The 19,888-nt window shown below is 47.8% G+C and overlaps 1 protein-coding gene and 1 non-coding gene across 2 annotated transcripts in view; both read right to left on the bottom strand.

Annotated features, from left to right (window-relative positions):
- Nucleotides 1-19,888, bottom strand: part of LOC124508018 (phospholipid-transporting ATPase IB) — a 507,885-nt gene that overhangs the window by 69,039 nt on the left and 418,958 nt on the right. The window lies entirely within an intron of this gene.
- TRNAR-UCG (transfer RNA arginine (anticodon UCG)) lies at nucleotides 2,982-3,066 on the bottom strand. Its single transcript has one exon. It is a non-coding gene; the product is annotated as a tRNA-Arg (tRNA).

Genomic DNA, 19,888 nt, shown 5'->3' with positions numbered 1-19,888 from the left:
CTCTCTGTTCTTCCCCCACTCACGCTCTGTCTCTGTCTCTCAAAAATAAATAAACGTTGAAAAAAGAATACAAAATAAAAAATAAATTAAAAAAAAGAAAATTTGATATGAAACAGCAGAAACCATGAAGGAAAGAGATGAGTTTGAATGCATTAAAATGAAAAAGTTTTGCATGAAAAGATCTGCATTAAAAGCATTGAGAAATTTCCAATGCTCATTCCATTCCTGGTTATATACTCTAGGGAAACTCATAACATGTCTGCAGATATAGACAAGAAAGTTTGCTATAGTATTTTCAGTAATGGCAAAAAAAAAAAGTAACTTAAATGTTTATCAACAGGAGAATAAATAAGTTCTGGCATATTTATACAACCGCAAACAGCATGAAAATGAACGAAGTACAATTCTATAACTATGGGTAAACATCAAAAATAGCTTGGAAAAAAAAAACCCAAACACCCAGTGTTGAAGAGAAGGGTATATATGATACAATCTTTATAAAGCTTGAAAACCCTGCAAAAATCAACACTATATATTGTTTATATGTTCTTTAGGTTTTTATGTACATAATACATGCATAAAAATAGTAAACATTAAAGGCACAAGAGTGTTTCTATCTCAGAGTGAACGAGATTCGGAGGGCAACCAGGGGCACTCAACAGTATGGTTAACATTCTGTTTCTTTTCAAGAAGAGATAAAGCACATGGCTTGTTAACATTTGAGTAGGCTGTGTATTTGATTCCATGTCCTTTGTCCCTACGTGTGAAAGATGTCACAACGTTGATAAATTCCGTTTTTAGGCCACAACGGCACCAGCGTACGGCACGGCCGTGTGAGGCCTGGTACGGGGTGCTGGAGGGGGGTGTCCAGGTCCGAACTCACAGAGTTCAATTCGGTGTGTGTGTGATGCTGGGGCCACATGGGGAGCCGGAGGGCCAGGCCTGTCTTCCAGCAGCTTCTGGTTGGTAGACAAAGAAGATAGGTGTGTGGAAGGCAAAGCGGTCTTTAAGAGGGGTGCTCATGTGGGGCTCACTCAGATTCCATATAGTTACAAGTGATGAGAAACCCTCCAGCCAGAAGAGGAGCTGGAACAAAGACCCAAGGTGGGAGCGGCGGGAATATTCTCTGCAAGAGAAAAACGTGCTTGGGTTTGGGCCGTGTGTAGGGAGGCAGCCCTGAACGTGGGCCTCAGGGGGTTAGATTTAATTCAGGAGACGATAAAAAGCCACAGGAGGCATCTGGAACAGAGAATATTAAGGCACGAGCCTACAGGAGCCATCGAAGGGAGGGTGGAAGCTGTTGGGCCGAGAGAGGGGCCTCTACGTAGCTGAGGAGACAAAGGAGAGCCTCGCTGGGCGGGAGCCACAGCAGAGGCGGAAGCTTGGAGCGGGGTAGCTGCAGAGGCCGGCAGTGAAGGGGAAGGTGGGACCAAAGGCTGGAGGCCAACTGGCTCCAACTGGTTTTGGAGGGAGGCTGAGGGGCTCACAATAAGATTAACACGTGGACACTGGCAAAAAGGGCCACGACAAGAGAGGAGCCACATTTCCCGTGTCCGCCGAGTGCCCGGCAATGTTCTCAGCCCTCTCTACGAGGCGGTGCGTTTCATCCTCTCAGCAGCCCTGCCTGTTGGGCCCTGCTGTTGGAGGCGCTGTTGTCAGCCCCGTCTTAGGGGTGGGGTGCCTCGGGCAAGAAAGGTCACGGGACTCGGCCAGGGCCACCCAGCCGGCAGGTGACAGAGCCAGGGCGTACAGCCAGCCGTCTGCCCCCAGAGCCCGTGTCTCTCACAAGAGAGATGGGCAAGCCCTACGTATCTGGGTATCACCTGTACCGCAGTGATGGGTAAACCCCGGGGTTTCTGGGTGGCGAGACGACTGGAGAAACCCATACGAAATGACCTTAATCTCTGTAAGTAGACGGTGGGGCCATGAGTCTACTTTGGTGGGGCCAAAGCAGTCTGGGGCTACAGGGGAAGAAGAAGCCTTAGAAAATGCTGCCTGGAGAATGGGAATTCAGATAAACAGATCTTACGATACCAATGAGAGCCAACTGCTAGCATGAACAGATGACCCTGATGAGGATACAGACCATCTGACTTTCTCCGTAACCGTGGGACACCCAGAGAGCACACAGCTATGCAAGCAGATGGTGGGGAGGGACAGGTGAAGTTATCAGAACAGAAGAGGGCATGGGAATTAAGGACAAGAGGGAACAAAGCGCTTAAATCGCTGGTTTTGGAGCCCAGCTGTGAAAAAGGAAGCTGAAGGCTGGAAGAATTGGTGAGGGGACATTCAGAAAGTATTTATCGGACACCCAACTACAAGGTTGACAGACTGATAATGACAGTGACGTCCACGGCCATATCCCCCTGAACGTGCCCGATCTCATCTGATAACGCCAGTGAAGGTGGACAGCAGGGCCAGTGGGAATGAGGGCCCACAGGCAGTAGAAGAACGAGGGCTTGCTGTGAGCCCAGGGGAATCGGATAGTGGGATCTTGCAGAAGACACAGATTTCAATGACCAGGTCGTGGAGGTGTGGCCTGGCCAAGGAAGGGGAAGGTGGCTGCAGAGAACCTCACAGGCATTGAGGAGGCCAAAGGATTACAAAGATCAGATAAATAGAAGAATTATCTACATAGGTGGACAACTTCCCAATGATGGAGCTGGTAAAGAGGGAAAAATCAGTGTGTGGTTATGACAAGGGTAGAAGATGCTATGAGAAGACGCATGAACTAGAAGAGAAATGGCCTGTATGATGCTTCAGGAAGAGGTCTGTGGACTCCTCCGTCCTGGTCCTATGTTGGAAGGAAGGAATGTATTGGAACGGAATATACAGCATATAAGTTGACTGGACTATTTTTTAAAAATTTTTTTAATGCTTATTTATTTTGGAGACAGAGACACAACGCAAATGGGATGGGGCAGAGAGAGAGGCAGACACAGAATCCGAAGCAGGCTCCAGGCTCTGAGCTGTCAGCAGAGAGCCCGAGGTGAGGCTCGAACTCACGAGCTGTGAGATCATGACCCGAGCCGAAGTCGGATGCTCAACCGACTGAGCCACCCAGGCGCCCCTGCCTGGACTATTTTTAAAAAAGCAAACGACCAAAAGAAAAAACAAAAAGCAAACAACAACCAGATTGGTAGGTTGGGTGCTTTAAAAGAAAAACATTGTATCCTATCTCCTGTACTGAGCTCAGTAAGACACCAGGTATAGAGGGAGAAAAACTGGATGGTCATTGGGCAAAAAAAATACGAGTAAAGGGAGCATATGAGAGAGATATTGGGTAGTTTGCATTGAGGCAAGGAAAAGGAAAGGAGAAATTAGACTGGAGACACATTTAAATCCTATGTGTTATCTTGGGAATGTACTATGGACTTCCTTCCACGTACCCAGGACGCTCATGACCTCTTTACAACTGTTAAGAAATGTGTCTATCTTCCCAGTGCCTTTGGCAAACAATCGGACTTTGAATCAGTGCCGGACTCTTCCTCTGCTCTATTCCAAGGCGCATGACCAGCCTGGGCTCCAGGGCTCCTGGGTGACTTGTGAAAGGAGCAAGCAATCCATTACGTGTCCTGTTTGCACCTTTGTTCCCATTACAACCGTAATTCAGACGAAACACACACACACGCCTGCATGTTTAGGCGTGAAAGTTAACACCATATACAGTAATATGAAATACTACATATGTGCACTGGGGTTAATTTACAGTTACTGCGGGATCCATAACTTTGTAATTTCCTGGCTTTGGTGTGTATAGTTTTTCAGACTCGACATTTTATTAACTTTTCCTTTAAACCAGCTATCTGTCTTTTGGCGGGTATTCCCCAGCGTATTAGAGCTTGCATATTTCCAAGCTGAATATCATGTTGTAAAAGTCTATCTATTTCCCCTCATCTCTCTCAGTCCATCTGTATTTTTTTACATCTAACCTCCTGGGTCTTTGCCTTTTTTGGCTCTGTAAATTTAATTAATGTACTTTTGACTTTCTTTACCAGGTCACTGTTGAAAATTTACATAAAACAGATCCATTTTTTTTTTCATCATGCCCTAATGGAAGCACTTCAGCGATGTTTTCCTTTCCCATATATCTCAATTTATCTTTTCAATACAGCTTCCCTTGTTTAAAAATTCGTAGAGGCAACCAAACATAAACACTTTGGACTGTTCTTTCCACAGAGAGCCTGGTACATTTGTGGCATTCGCCCATGTTCAAATTGGGTTAATATGTGAATAATATGTAATAATGCTCTTCCTAAAATCATCCAGACCTTCTTTTGGTCTTTGTTCCCCTTAATGTTATTGAAGCATCTGAGGGATTTCTTTGCTTTGATAGAATTGTCTTCTTATATTTGTGTAGATTTGGGAGAAAGGAAGATGTTTTCAGAGGAAAAGCAAAATATAGTAATTAGCCTTCTTCCCCATTTTTTTTCCCAAAAAGAAAACCAAGGAGGTTACTCTGAGTTGCTATTAAAAAAAAAACAAACAAAAAAAGCCCTCCTAATTCTAATGCATTTGAGATTCTGAATCTTAGAATGTTTATTGCAAGGATCCATTATGTTTTTCCTCGTATTTTTATTTGCTTATTTACTATGGTATTTAATGCCAATGATATACAAATTTATGTCTTTTGTCTCTTTTTTCTTTAAAAACATTCACTAGTAAGCTATTGTCAATTTCTTTGTTCTCCATATTAACAATGTGCTTTCTCACCAGCAGAAACATTTTAATGTTCACATGCAGAGAAAGCAACATATCTGCTACATTCTTGGAGGAAAAAAATAAGACACTCAAATCAACTCTAAGGCAGTAACAGCTAAGGTTACGTTTTGCCTGTAATTCTGATCACTGAAATCCTTAACGGGCTATAAGTAAGTGGGCAATGAACAAGTAAAAGAGAAAACCTGAACTCTACTCTTCTTAGGAACTGTTTACATACTTCGCTTGATTTCTAAATTTTTCTTTGATGACCCTTACTGGCTGAAACAGTTCTAATTATATCATCCCTTTCTTTCTGGCTCTTTAAATCATCTGATTTTTTTTTAACCAACAGCACACTTCCTGAAATGTACCAACGAATATAATTGGATTGTCATGAGAAGGATCGAACCGAAGTTCATTAACCCTACAGAATGCTACCTGGAAACCCTTAAGAAAAAAGGGAGTTACCTTCTGGTTAGTTTTCCACAGAGCACTGCCACAGTAAGAGCTGAGGATCCCAGTGCCCCGCCGAGCAGACACAAAAGCTGTCACAACCTACAGCCTTCTACAGTCTGGACCTCTAACTCGGAGCGTCTTGGGATTGTGAGCTGAGCGGTGGACAGTACCACTGGTGGGCCAGCGACACAAAGAACCTGCAGGACAGCCAGAAACGGCCAGGAAGAAAGAGCTTTGTGGTGTATGGGGTAAACTGAGCCCAGCCTTCCAGGAACGTTCCCAGAAAGCGGGGTGGGATGGGAGTGCACGGGACAGCCCCCCGCAAACGGTCTTCCAATGCTGCACCGAGGGGATCCATTAGAGGATTCTACACTAAGTAACTCAGAGATTAGAACTTAAATGAACTTTGTGGGATTAGGTTCCCTCCCTTCTCCGTTTAAACATGATTTATAAGTTTTCTTTTAATTAAAGGACACAGGAAGACATTTGTTTCGAGTCCTGATGCACAGGCCCACCGAGGCTTATGTCGTAGAGCTTCTCACTGAAGGTTCAGCAGGGCCTGTCCGCGTCGCCACAATGAATTACTTCCGCGGACACGCAGGCCCATAGCCTCCCCGCATCCTTCCCCGTAATCCCCAACATCTGTTCTACGTCCAGCGCCGACCAACGTGGGAATCAGCAAGTACCGGCTGTCAGCATGGACGCAGATGAGCAGACACGCTCACGGAGCGTCAGCCGGCCCTGTGATTTCAGCTGAACGAGCCGGACGTAAGCTAGGCTCCAGTTTAAACCATTTGTGACACAGAGGAAACACCTGTTTAGAAGTCATCCAAAACAAACGGCGTTGAGCAATTTGAGGGCGTGGGGTTGATCGCCGCCATTCGGACTGCAGAGCTCTGGGTGCCTCACGTACCCCAAATCCCTAGAGGTGATGCTAACGTGTACTTCCAATATTTTGAGGGAGGATGGCCCGTCTAAAGTTGGGTTGACTCGTATTCCCTTGTGGGTGGCACACCACATTTCACGAAATCCAGAGCTTCAACTTCAACCAAATGCCCCACATTACCTTAGTTTGGACTCAAGCCTAATACCGATCATAAAAAAAAATAAAATAAAATATAGTGTGCTATTTTTAATAGACTGCTTGATGTATTGGGGGAGAACAATATGACCCAAAGTAAAAATGAATCTTTGGATCCTGGTGATTTACACTAGTGAGCCAATTCCCTGTTTCTTTTCTTTTCTTTTTTTTTTTTCTTTTTTTTTTTTTTTTTTTTAAAATTTTTTTTTTTTCAACGTTTATTTATTTTTGGGACAGAGAGAGACAGAGCATGAACGGGGGAGGGGCAGAGAGAGAGGGAGACACAGAATCGGAAACAGGCTCCAGGCTCTGAGCCATCAGCCCAGAGCCTGACGCGGGGGTCGAACTCCCGGACCGCGAGATCGTGACCTGGCTGAAGTCGGACGCTTAACCGACTGCGCCACCCAGGCGCCCCAACCAATTCCCTGTTTCTACCTCATCAACTGCCCAGCTGGGGAAAGTGGCCAGACTCACTCAGTTGGACTCTCAGTAGAGGCGTTCTACGTGTTTGTGGTACTGCTTGGTTCCAACCGTATCCGAGGTGGAATAACAAAGAATAGGAAACGCAAGTAAAAATAAGGCAACAAAAGTTGACATGAAATACCCCACGAGACAACACGCCCGTTAGATAAGCTGTCTGCCTGACTCACCACAAGCTAACACGGTTAAGTTCAACGTTTATTTATTTTTGGGACAGAGAGAGACAGAGCATGAATGGGGAAGGGGCAGAGAGAGAGGGAGACACAGAATCGGAAACAGGCTCCAGGCTCTGAGCCGTCAGCCCAGAGCCCTACGCGGGGCTCGAACTCCCGGACCGCGAGATCGTGACCTGGCTGAAGTCGGACCCTCAACCGACTGCGCCACCCAGGCGCCCCACGGTTAAGTTCAAAGTAACAATCTCCTTGAATCCCAAGTTGGCCCATCTACAACATGGGGCTATCTTATCCTTGTTAAGGTGGCTGTTGGGCAGGCAGGAGCATATATAAATAGCCTCGTGTAGTACTTGGCACTGGAATTTTTAGTACACTGCAAACTTGGGCAAAAATGTAACTTCTCTGGCATGGAATGTGAGGCTATTCATGGTCCGGCCCTGTCTGTCATCAAGACCGTGCTCTTGGCCTTTCATGACCAGAACCCTGCACTCCAGCCGTGCTGAACTGTCTGCGTCTCTCGGAACGTTCTTCTTGTTTTGGCCTTTGCCCATCTTTTTCTTTGCGCAGCTGGCGACGCTCCATTCTGTCACTTTGAGAATTCTGCCGCCCTCAAGATTCGGTTCAAATACCACCCCTTCAGCTTCTCCCCTGTGTCCCTCCCCTGTGTCCTTCATGTAGCACTCCTCCTAGCATCATTTTTTGCATAGCTACCATTTGTCAGGTACTGTGCTGGTAGCTTGCCCTCCCCTCATTTATTTTTTTTTTTAATTTTTTTTTCAACGTTTATTTATTTTTGGGACAGAGAGAGACAGAGCATGAACGGGGGAGGGGCAGAGAGAGAGGGAGACACAGAATCGGAAACAGGCTCCAGGCTCTGAGCCATCAGCCCAGAGCCCGACGCGGGGCTCGAACTCCCAGACCGCGAGATCGTGACCTGGCTGAAGTCGGACGCTTAACCGACTGCACCACCCAGGCGCCCCTACCCTCCCCTCATTTAATACACAAGGGTGGCCCTACAAACACCACACCGTCCTCCATCTTGGAGATGTGGAAAGTTCAGAGAGGCCAGACGATCTTCCTAAGGGGGTGCTGCTGGCCAGGGGTAAGAGCCACTGTTCGCCCCAAATTCATAGACCTCACAGTGCCTGCTCTTTTCACTGCGCCCCGTGATTCTGCATTACGTTCAACGTTAGGCTTATCTGTTTACGTGTCTTCATTAGACTGACAACCTCCTAACAGTATGGATGTGTTCTGTCCACCCCTTTATCTGAGCAGCTGGTTAGTCACAGGCAGCCACTTATTAACAGATGTGCTAGAAACCAGAAAGGGGAAACTCTGTCCTGCACAGGCTATCCATCTATACAAACGTTTTATACTACCTGCCTTGTTGGGGTACAAGCATGTGGAAAGGAAGTGAAAGCCTAGCACAGCAGTACCATCCAGAAACACCTGTTTGTAAATCTTTCGCAACTGACACTAAATATTTTTGTCTGGGTTCTTAAGGATTCTCCCATCGACATCAGGTAAACCTTTCCTGTCGGGTGGCTTTCCAACGGTCGGATATCAGGATAGGCTCTCAGCACACGGGTCTATTTTAAGCTGATTAGCTGGAAGCATACACTCTTTGGAGTGTGCAGTGTGCTCACAACCAGGCCAGGCCACCACGGGCCTGGGAGATATGGCTGCTTGCCTCTGTGGCCAGAGCCATCATGTCCTGGCAATCAATTCTCCTGGAGACCTGACTCTGAATGGTGTCTTCAGAGGGAGAGTCCCATAGTGTAATGACAAAGGGGCTCCACAGTTGATCTTACCGTGGGAGTCCTTGTCACGTCAATGCCCGCTGGGAAAACCGGTCACATGATAGACGTTCCGCTGACCTTCGCTGTGTGTGTGTGTGTGTGTGTGTGTGTGTGGTCTCTCATGTGACCTTCGAGGCCTTAGACTGGGCTTGTTCGTAGCATAGAAGCCGGGTCTATCTACCCTATGCCTCTGGAGGGCCTACATTCACAGCCCTTCCCGTCTTCCCTCATCCACTGGCTGCAGCTAAGGGAGATACGTCTACCGATGTCCTGGGAGAACCATGATAATTATTGCCATTTACTGAACACTCATTCTGAGCCAGGCACGGTGCTAAGTATACGTTGGCACGAATGATTTGATTGAATTAACACGGTGAACGCTGTGATGCTGGCACATGTTTCCACCACCCCGATCTCCCTTTTGTAGATGATATAAAAACACAGGAAGAGATTAGGGGACTTGTCTAAGACCAAACAGACAAGAAGGGGTCTAGCTGGGGATCCTGCGCTGTGAGCTGCCGTGCCACGCTGCCTCTTTGGCAGCCCTGCGTCTTACTAAAGCAAAGACCATCAGCGGAAAAGCCGGAAAGGGATCCAACAACAAGACGGCCAAACCAGGCCGGAAAATTGGGCCGGCCCTGCCGTGTAATCCGGTATCAGGGGAAGAAGCTGAGTAAACAGAAGTCAGAGGAAAAGTTCACGTGCAGCTCACAATAACGCACTGGTAATGGGAAACCTAAATAAAGAAGATAAGAAGTGAAGTTTGGGGGGCATTAAATATGGTTCTTTTCAGGTCTAAACCCCATGACTGCCTTCCCCAGCAGGCTTTGAGCAATCAAAACACCCAAGACAAATCCCATAAGCATACCTAATTGAATAATCCAGATTCTGTTTGCTTGGGTTTTTGAAGCATCAAAACAGTTCCTTTATATGCTTACTTTGGCTCCCCTACAGTTTTAATTAAGCCTCCCAAGGCTCACAAGCATATTAAAATGAGGCAGAAAGAAAACCTGCGGCCTTTGATGCCAATGACCACAAGGTGCAAGCATTCTGGTTTGATCTTTGCTAGAGCAGCTACAGCTGATGCTCAAAGCTGACCCAAAGGGAGAATTTTCTGTTTATTTTCCTTCGTGGGGAGGGGGCAGGGATTACTCAAGTGATGAAAAGGTTTCTTTCTTGTGGGAGGCGGCCACAAAACAGGCACCAGGCAATCCCCAGACAGACTGGCGTTTCTTCTGTGACCGATCCCAAGGGACTGGGGATGGGCGCTCTCTTCTTTCAACGACCACACTGGGGCTTCTCCCTTTTCGTTGCTCTCTGAGATCCACAGTCAGCACAATATCCGCCCAGCCAGCTGAGCCAACATACTGTAGGGCTTGTCCCCTCCTTTAGGGGAATGAAGGGAGGTCATGCCACACCATACGCATAAATTTACTGTAAAAACCTAAGCTCTTTGTCTCTGCTCTACCTTGAACGCCACTCAGGACATCTTATCAAGTATCTTCTCCTCCGGGGTTGGCCAAGAACTTTGAGATGCTTCCCCAAGTTTACCTCAGTTTGGCTGGGGAGTTTCAAACAGAGGGCTCAGCTCGCTCTGCCCGCCTCGACCGTAGGCGGATCACCGAGGCCCGCAGCCCACCTGTGTATCCAGCACGCCAACCGACCAGGCCCTAAGCCCAGCAGTGTGGTAGGTGCCGAGACCAACAGGACACATTCCTCTCTAGCATCTTACACGCTAGCTCAAGAGGGAAAAACATACACCTTTTCTGTAGAGCAGAAAAGATAAGAGCAGAAAGGAACACACAGCAAGGTACTTGGGACGGCAAGGGAGGCAGAGATCACCCCTGGTCGGGGACAGGTCCAAAAACTCATCATAAAGGGATGCAGGCTGGACTGGTAATGGATGGGCAGGGCTACGACATAAAACATGGCAGTAGAGGGAAGCCCAGGGGAGAACCAGGAACAAGAAAGGGCACATGTGTCAGGGGAAAGTTCCATTTGCTCAGTCACACATCACAGGCACGGGTGTTGTGAGGGAAGAGGTGGGAAAGGTTGGCAGAAGGCAGACTCTAGACTCCCTTGAGCAAAGAGGCCAAGGGGCTGAGTTTCTATCTGACAGGCGGTGAGACCACACTGAGCCTTTGCTATTCACGCAAGAAGTACTTCTGAGCCCACGTTATGGGTAAGGCACCGAGCTGGTTTCGCTGGGCACACCACGAAGAAAAAAACACCCAAGCTTCTTCATCTCAAAGTGCTGACATTCTAAGGGTGGGGAAATTAGAACACTAAACAACTAACACGACTGACATTCTTTTCGTTCACGGCAACGAAGGAAAACATTCTGATGCGATTACAAAGAACAATGAGGGGGCCCACAGCTTCTTTTAAGAAGTACCATTTGAGCTGAACCCAAAGGAAGTGGTAGAAATTTGCAAGACAGTTTGGGCAAGGGGTTGGGAGTACTGTGCACGGAAAGAACAGCACATGCCAAGGTCCTGAGTGCGAGAGACCTGAGTCGATGTGAGGAAACTAAGAGGCGAGCAGGATGGCCGGGCAGTGTTTTACGATGCAGCTGACAAGACTCACGGGGCCAGATCAGCCTGGGCCTCCTCTGCCACGTACAAGATTCTCAATTCTGATTCATTAAAGGGCTTGAAAAAGGGGAGGAGCATAATTTGATTCACACCAGTTAAAGAACCTTCCAGATGCCGTGCAGAACATCGAGAGGAACGAGACTAAAAGCCAAGAGCCATGTCAAAGACGGTGGCCTGTGCTAGGGTGGTGGCACGGAAAGGAGGGTAAATGGACAGATGGGGAAGATATTTGGGCGGAAGAATGGACAGGACTCAGTGAGGGGTTAAGCGTGAGTTAGAGTGAGGGAGGTGCCACGATGGTGGTCTGTACAAGGGTAGACTCACATAAGAAAAGCAATTAGGGGGGCGCCTGGGTGGCGCAGTCGGTGAAGCGTCCGACTTCAGCCAGGTCACGATCTCGCGGTCCGGGAGTTCGAGCCCCGCATCAGGCTCTGGGCTGATGGCTCAGAGCCTGGAGCCTGTTTCCGGTTCTGTGTCTCCCTCTCTCTCTGCCCCTCCCCCGTTCATGCTCTGTCTCTCTCTGTCCCAAAAATAAATAAAAACGTTGAAAAAAAATTTAAAAAAAAAAAAAAAAGAAAAGCAATTAGGATATTCCTACACTACAGGCCATCGTTGGGGGGGCAGCATTATACATGTAAATTGCAGGAAAGGTGTGAGAAATTTTTGCTGAGGGAACAATCGGTGAGATCTGATACCTGAATACAAGGTGGCAGGAAAAGGACGAGGAAGATTCTAGCGTGACTATAAGCAACGATCTACAATCCGCAGCTGGCAACAGAGACTACTTTCAACACTGGGCCAAAGTGGGGCCGATTTGAGACACAGTCACAGAAATGATATTTGAAGCCGGGGTTAGGATAGATGAGACTGGCAGGGGAGAAAGCAGAGAGAGAAGAGAGGTGTGACACAACTTTGAGGGGCCCTTACATTTCAGGGAACACAGAAAGAAAAAAAACCCGGAAGACTGGAGGGTGAGAGGAGAGCTTCAAGATGGCAGGAGAAGCCAGCCGTGTTAAGTGCTGCAGAAAGGCTGGGGAAGATGGAGACCCAGACCCACCGCTCGAGACTAGAAGGACACCCACGACCTGTGAGAGAAAAGGTGAAGTGGTGAGGGCTTAAGTCCAATGCCGGGGCTAAAGGGACACGAGGGGCTCAGGAGGGCAAGTATAGCCCATTCTTTCACCAAGCTTGGGAGTGACGTAGAGCACCGAGTATTCGAAGTGATGGCGGGGAGGGGCAAGGACAAGGAAGGTGTTTGGGGAGCTCGCGTCAGGGAAAATAGCCAGCGAAGACAGAGAAATTAAAAATGTACAAGAAGTCCCAGGATGGGGCAAGGTTTTGATATCTGCTCTGTTTGGGGGGGAGGGGAGTAGCTGCTAGGTTGTACTTGCCCGTGTGAAACTAAAAATGCAACCAGCCATGCTCAAACAACAAATGGTTGCCGGCTGCTCCCCCCAAATAATTCTGGGAGTAGGTGCTTGCTCCTCCGTGAAGTCCCCAGGCTCTTTTTGTCCTGTAGCACTACCACCCTCAGTGTTGACTTTCTGTCCTCTTACTTGAGGCCTCCTGGTCCCAAAATGGGTGCTGTGCAAGGCATTCTATCTGCCTTCAAGGAAGGGAGAGAAGGTAGGCCGCCCCTGCCCCCCCACCGCTTACTGTCATGAAGGAAACCCCCGCTCAAGTTTCCCTAGTGCTTGCTGGCCATTTCTGGCCCGTGTGGCCGGGTATCACTCACTGCGAAGGAGGCTGGACCCAAATGTTTGTCCTCTCAGCACCCTTCGTGGGAGGTGGTAGGAATGAAAGATTTGTTAATGGCGTCTGAGTCAGCCATAGAGACACAGAACATGATCTGGGGAAGAGGTAGCTAGCCTTGAGCACCTAGAGAAATTATAGTTCCTGAGAAGGAAAGAGAAGACAGGTTACAGAGATGTTTTGAGAAAGGGAACCATGAAACTACAGGCGGGTCATCAGTGTGGGACGCGGGACCATGCTCTCAGCGAGCGTGAGGGAAGACTCTAGAGCTACCCCTCGGGGAGAGAATCGAAGGCCTTGAGAATCTCACCCGGGGCAACACGACAGAGAGTCAACAGGATGGGATGCGTAACCCCGCTGGGGCTGGCCCGCTCCAGCACAGGGAACCTAGAACAACATTCTCACACTGAAACGCCACTTTTGATGATCACTTTTTAACTATTGAGGACAACCATTTCATTTTTCTTAAAAGATTGGCCTTTGCATTTGTGGGAAGGTCTTGCCCTATATTCCTTAAGATATTTAAGGGACTGGTTGAGCATACTCCTGGAGAAGGAAATACCAGTACAGGCCTGACGGAAAGTAAGGAGACAAAATGGAGTGAAATGGTCAACAATTTTCACTGGAACACAGAAAAGCAGACGGAATAGAGAATTCTTCTACGTTCTTCAGTGACAAAAATGGTGTCATTTTGAGTCAGTCGAAAGGGTTCTGATACCTCTTATTCTAAAGGGAATCTTTAAATGCGCATGTCTGCTGACTCTCTGAGTCGTCTTTAAAGCAGGCCCCCGGCCATCTGCTCTGGGAAGCCCACAAGTGTCAGGTCATTCCTTCGGCCAGGCTGGAGCTACTTTCTAACTGACAGAGAGAAAATGTGGGCTGGTAGAAAACTTACCAATTGTTTTCTCTGGGGTTTGAAACCATAATATTTCCATTCGGAGGAAATGGTCTAGGATGTTTATTTTTTCAGACCTCATGAATATTAAAAGCACCGTAATTGAAGCCAAAACAGAAAATGAACGCAGTGATACCAAACGTGGGTGTTCTGCCTTCAAAGCAGGCTTCGTCCGTGTAAAACGTTTGAAGCAGAGGAAGATAAATGGTATACATATAAAGCTACGTCAAATAGGCTTCTGGAGACGAAGTGATCACAATTTTATATGAGCGAGGAAAGCGCAGAGAAGAGCGAACAGACCTCGCCTGAAAATGCAGTGTGTGGTTTCTTTCTCCAGGGTTCAGCTTTAGTCAGCCCACATATACCACGAACCTCTGAGGATTTACATATCTTTAATTTAATGTGAAGCACTAATAACCGGTGAGTGGCTTAGATAAGAGACCTTATGAATATTCAAGCCTTTGACATCTTCCTGTGCCAAGACATACACTTCTCAACATGAACCCGTGTACTACAGCACGCATCGTATTCTTTCTTTCCCAATTCTGCTGGCGCAGGAGCAGCCCCACGGTTGGAGAAACACTAACTGGCTTTATGACAAAAGCAGTGCAGAATGCTGACTTAGACAGCTACCAGCCTATTTTGGGATTGAAAATGATTCAGTTTCCACAAAGAGCCAAGTTTTTTTGTTTTTTAAAGAGGAAAACCAAACGCTAACTTGCTTCTGAAATGAAGGGGCCATTAAAATTCATTCAATAAAGGTGATAAAATGCAAAATTCTAACCTTTTTTTTTTTTTTAAATTAAATGCTTTTCCCAGTGTGTTGAGGAGGACAGGAGGTGTAAATACGATGGCTGTCGGGTTCCCTAGCACAAAGACCGGCCATATAGTTCGGGTTGGGGGCGGGTGATGCTGAACTAGCATTTAGGCACTTGCATTAGAACCAACGGTTGTAGGGGCACCTGGGTGGCGCAGTCGGTTAAGCGTCCGACTTCAGCCAGGTCACTATCTCGCGGTCCGGGAGTTCGAGCCCCGCGTCGGGCTCTGGGCTGATGGCTCAGAGCCTGGAGCCTGTTTCCGATTCTGTGTCTCCCTCTCTCTCTGCCCCTCCCCCGTTCATGCTCTGTCTCTCTCTGTCCCAAAAATAAATAAACGTTGAAAAAAAAAAAAAAAAGAACCAACGGTGTAGGTGACACACGGGAAAGCGAAGAGGATGAAAGAGTGGAGAGTGGGCGGAAGGAAAAGAAAATACAACATAAACACACAGAGGAGAAAGGAGAGAAGACGAGAAAGTCCGGGAGAATCTAGGGAACGCACCACACACATCCTGCTGTTCCCATGGTCCTCTGTGGCTTTCCAGCCTCAAGGTCAGTTCTGACCACATCATTCTTCAGTCCCTTGGTTTGTTCTTTCAAACATTTCCGAGAGTTAACTAAATACGAACTACATTAGTTTGGCAAGAATTTAAAATTTAACTTTTCTGTGTGTGACCGGTAGTAAGTACTTTATTTTTATTTTCTAACTTCATGCTTATTTTTGAGACACAACCCGTCAGTTACGTGTTTCTCATTCATTCATTTAGCAAAACATCCACTGAACACCTGCCATATGCCAGACACAATACGGCATGCCAGAGATATGGTGAACTGTACGGGAGACACCGTTTATGCCCTCCAGAGCTTGCCATCTATTGGAAAAGAAATATGTTCAGTGAATAAGTGCCATGCAAGTAACAAAGCGGACAATAGCGTGCTCTGGGAGGTGATGGCAGCTGGGGCAGGAGTAGGGAGCCATCAGGAACCACCCCCCTGAGTGTGCCACTTTTCAGCAGAAGCTTCGAGGAGGAGGAGGAGGAGGAGGAGGAAGAGGAGGAGGAGGAGGAGGAAGAGGAGGAGGAGGAGGAGGAAGAGGAGGAGGAGGAGGAGGAGGGAATGGATTGGGTAACAGGGGAAGGCATGCCACTGGAAGGAAAAGAAGGCCCCGTTCCAGGCCTGGGCAGAGGCCCAGAACATTCCAGGAGCTAATATGGCGGAGCAGAGAGGGCAAGGGAGAGCTGACACAAAGAGAAATTAGATTGTGGAGGGTCTCTAAATCTTGTTAAGAATCCTGGACTACATCAAAATGTCAAGATGAAGCTATTACAGGGTTTTAGGCCGCAAAATGAGACACTCCAATTTATATTTAAGAAAGATGATTTAACCATGGAAATTTCCTGTAACAATCGGGCACTTTAGCTTCAAATCTTTGACTCTAAACTTTCCTGAAAACATGAAATGTACCTACAGTCACACCCGTATCAATTACTTTCATTTTAATCATAGACACAAGGTATTTCCCTTCTTGTCCAAAGCCATCGCCTTGCCCTGAACACTTGATTCCACGTTTTTCTCCCAAGTCCGTTCACTGCTCTTGCCGTGAACCACTCCCTCCCCTTCCTTATTGCCCATCTCTCTGGTCCTGGAAAAGGTCTTTCCCACTGAAATGCTTTCCCACTTCTTAAATCTTGGGGGTAGAGGGGGTGGGAAATCTCTATTTTCCTTCAAGAGCTTGTTGAGGGGAGTCGTGGCAATCCCTGAGGAATCCCCACAGCTTTTTTACTCCACCTCCAAATTGACCATGTCCTTTTGTAGTTTGATACACATTACACAGAACATATTGTGCTATACTTTCGTTTTCTTCACTGACTCTGTGAGGGCAATGACCACACATGTTTATATTCTCAGCACCAAGCTCAAAGCCTGACAGAAAGGAGACCTCCTATTTATTTTACCTGAATTTAGCAAAAACAGCAAGCATTTGAAAGTCCTTGTGACACCCCAGACCTAAATGAGAGAGGATTCTTCTGTGAAATAGAGAGACTATGCAACTTAACGAAATAAGCACAATCCAGTCTTTACTTGCTTAGTTCTTAGGGAGAATTATAGGTGGTAAGAACCCAAAATACTTCAAGGAAACATCAATGTATGATAGTGTTATAGGTTGAATTACCTCCCTCTCAAATTCTTTTTCTTTTTGTTTTAAGATTTTTTTTTTTTAAGTAGTCTCTATACCCAGCATGGGTGGGACTTGAACTCCCAACCTCACCAAATCAAGAGTCACATGCCCCACCCCTTTTCCTCCCAATTTCTTAAATTGAAGTCCTAAAACTTAGTACCTCAGAATGTGACTTTATTTGGAAACAGGGTCATTGGAGATATATAATTAGTTAAGATGAGGTCATTAGGGTGGGCCCTTAAACCAATATGACCGGTGTTAGAAAAATTTGGGAGAAATTTGGGGGCCCCTGGGTGGCTCAGTGGATTGAGCATCCAACTTTGGCTCAGGTCGTGATCTCACAGTTCGTGGGTTTAAGCCCCGTGTTGGGCTCTGTGCTGACAGCTCAGCGCCTGGAGCCTGCTTTGGATTCTGTGTCTCCCTCTCTCTCTGCTCCTCCCCTGCACTTGTGTTCTCTCTCTCTCTCTCTCAAAAATAAACTTTTTAAAAAATCTTTATTTATTTATTTTTTAATGTTTATTTATTTTTGAGACAGAGAGAGAGACAGCATGAGCAGGGAAGGGGCAGAGAGAGAGGGAGACACAGAATGTGAAGCAGGCTCCAGGCTCTGAGCTGTCAGCACAGAGCCCGAGGCGGGGCTCCAACTCCCGAACTGTGAGATCATGACCTGAGCCGAAGTCGGACGCTTAACCGACTGAGCCACCCAGGCGCCCCAACTTTTTTTTTTTTTTTTTAAAGAGAAATCTGAACACAGACATGAACACAGGGACAGCACGAAGGCAGGGATCAGGATGATGTGTGGGCGAGCCAAGGAACGTCAAAGATGGCCAGATACCTCTAGGAGACCAGAGCCATGGGACAGGTTCTCCTTCACAGCTCTCAGAAGGAACCAACCTGGCTAACACCTTGATCTCAGACTCTCGGCCTCCAGCCCTGACAGACCAACTCTGCTAACAAGCCTTGGAAATGAATAAGATATTAAGAGGTGGTCACCTGTTCACAGCTTAATGGCTCTTATCAAGCCTTCAATTACTGTGCTCTGAATGAGAGAGGCACAGGAGACAACAGGGAAGGGAGGGTAGAAATTGTGTTACGGGATGTGCCCCGTGGGCCATTATCGATCCATTATCAACATTATCACTTGAGTCTCGCAAAGACAGGGGAAAGCAAGTTGAGGGGCGCCTTCCTGGCCAGTGTTTACCTCCCCTGTCCATGTCAGCTACTTGGAAAAGAGTCACTCTTCGACAGTGACACAAATCCACCCATTAAAAAGCTAGACACCCAAACTTCTACTAACGTTTTCTGTAGTGTTTTATGCTGCCAGAGAGGAACTTCACAGTAAATGCTAAAATTGCATAATCGTCTCGGGATGCTATTTTTAGAAAAAATAAAAGCCAGACGGGATTTAAATTGTTCAACCCTCTGCAGGCAGAAAGCGGATGATCAAACTTACCACGAAATACCCTAGCCTGGGTGTGGGCAGTGCTGTCCCTGAGAAGTCCGCACAGGACCTCCCTCTCCATTACTTTGGCAACGTCTAGGAGCGAGGGGACTTAACAGCTTTACAGGAGGGAAGTTCAGGCTAGAGGCGGTGTTATCCCAGACGACCACGTCAGTAGGTGGGAGGATGGCATCTGGACCTGATCACGGGGACTGCAGCCTCCGTCGCTTTCCTAAAATACATGTCATCCGGATGGACCTCGACAGTGAGAGTAATTTTTCCGAACTTAGCAACGGCAACGGTAAAGAGCAGAGAACGATTTCACGCATCGTGCACTTCGCGCCCTTTACTGCTTGGCCCGGCCCCCGGCGGCCGCAGACCGTGGCTCACCCCTGCTGGCCGCAGCGCCCGTCAAAGCGCTGGCTTGCAGGAGGCAAACAGAAGAAATGAATGTTCACTGAAGGCGAAATAAAAGACTTTAATAAAACGCCACTTGAGAAGACTCCGGGAGCTGGCAGGAACGCGGCTGCGGCTCTTGGCAGGGCTCCGCTGGTGGATCTGGTGATGGGAAAACTTGACTGCGCCCGTTCAGCCAAAAATGATAACTGCCCAAGCTTTTCTGGTGGGAGGAGGGGCACTACAGTTTTACGGTGTATTCCTACCAAGACATGTGTTTCTACGTCGCTCCCTGGCTTTCTACAGTAAACAGGGTAGCCGGGTCTGGATCTGGTTAGCCCCACCTGTCCTTGCCCTTCAAGTTGATAATAAAAAGAAGACGCTGCACTTCAGATCTGGACCCGCTCGGCACAGGGTCCAAGCCTGGTTCCCTATAAAAGGAGGCATTCCCTGGGCCTCCTGGCAGGCGAGGCTCTGTGTACAATTGTGGGAACGGGGTTACAAGGATTACAAGGAGCGCGTGTCACAGTCGCAAAGTGCGGCTGGCTGGCACTGGCCCAAGATGAGAGCAGATGAGCAGATGCGCGCAGCGGCCCCGACCTCCCCCTTTGCGGGAAACCGCACCCCGGCGAGGGGTATTTGGACACATGCAGGCATATGAGATGTGGCGCACGAATTCCAACCGCAGGCCAAAAACACAACACGAGGGATGCTAACCCTTCTGCCGGACGCTTTCCGCAGGGGCTCCGACAATTGCTCATTTATAACCCCCGAGCACTCGGTGGCCTTCCACGGAGGGAGCCGACAGCTGGCCACAGGGAACCCCACGGCCCCGCCCACCGACCGGAAGCACGCGGTCCTTTCTGTCCTCTTGGGGAATAGCTACAATTCTGCAATGTGACAGCGGTCCGCTATCTCCTTCCAAGGTGGTTCGCTGAGACTCCAGGACCTGAAGGTCTCATCATTCTGTCACCAGCCACCGTTAATGCCGAAAACAATCTTGCAATACTCAGACGGATCCGACTTGTTCTCGGAACATCATCCCTTTAATCTGAACTCCTCCAAATTCACACGGGGCTCTGCTCAGGCTCCCTCGAGACACCCAGATTGTGAAGGCTACAATAAA

Source organism: Lynx rufus, unplaced genomic scaffold, assembly GCF_022079265.1.
Source record: "Lynx rufus isolate CCGP_SWC_20201006 ecotype Redwood Valley unplaced genomic scaffold, mLynRuf1.p SCAF_1, whole genome shotgun sequence".
Taxonomy (NCBI): domain Eukaryota; kingdom Metazoa; phylum Chordata; class Mammalia; order Carnivora; family Felidae; genus Lynx; species Lynx rufus.
The sequence above is the reverse complement of the archived record's forward strand: the minus strand, read 5'-3'. Positions and strand labels throughout refer to the sequence as shown.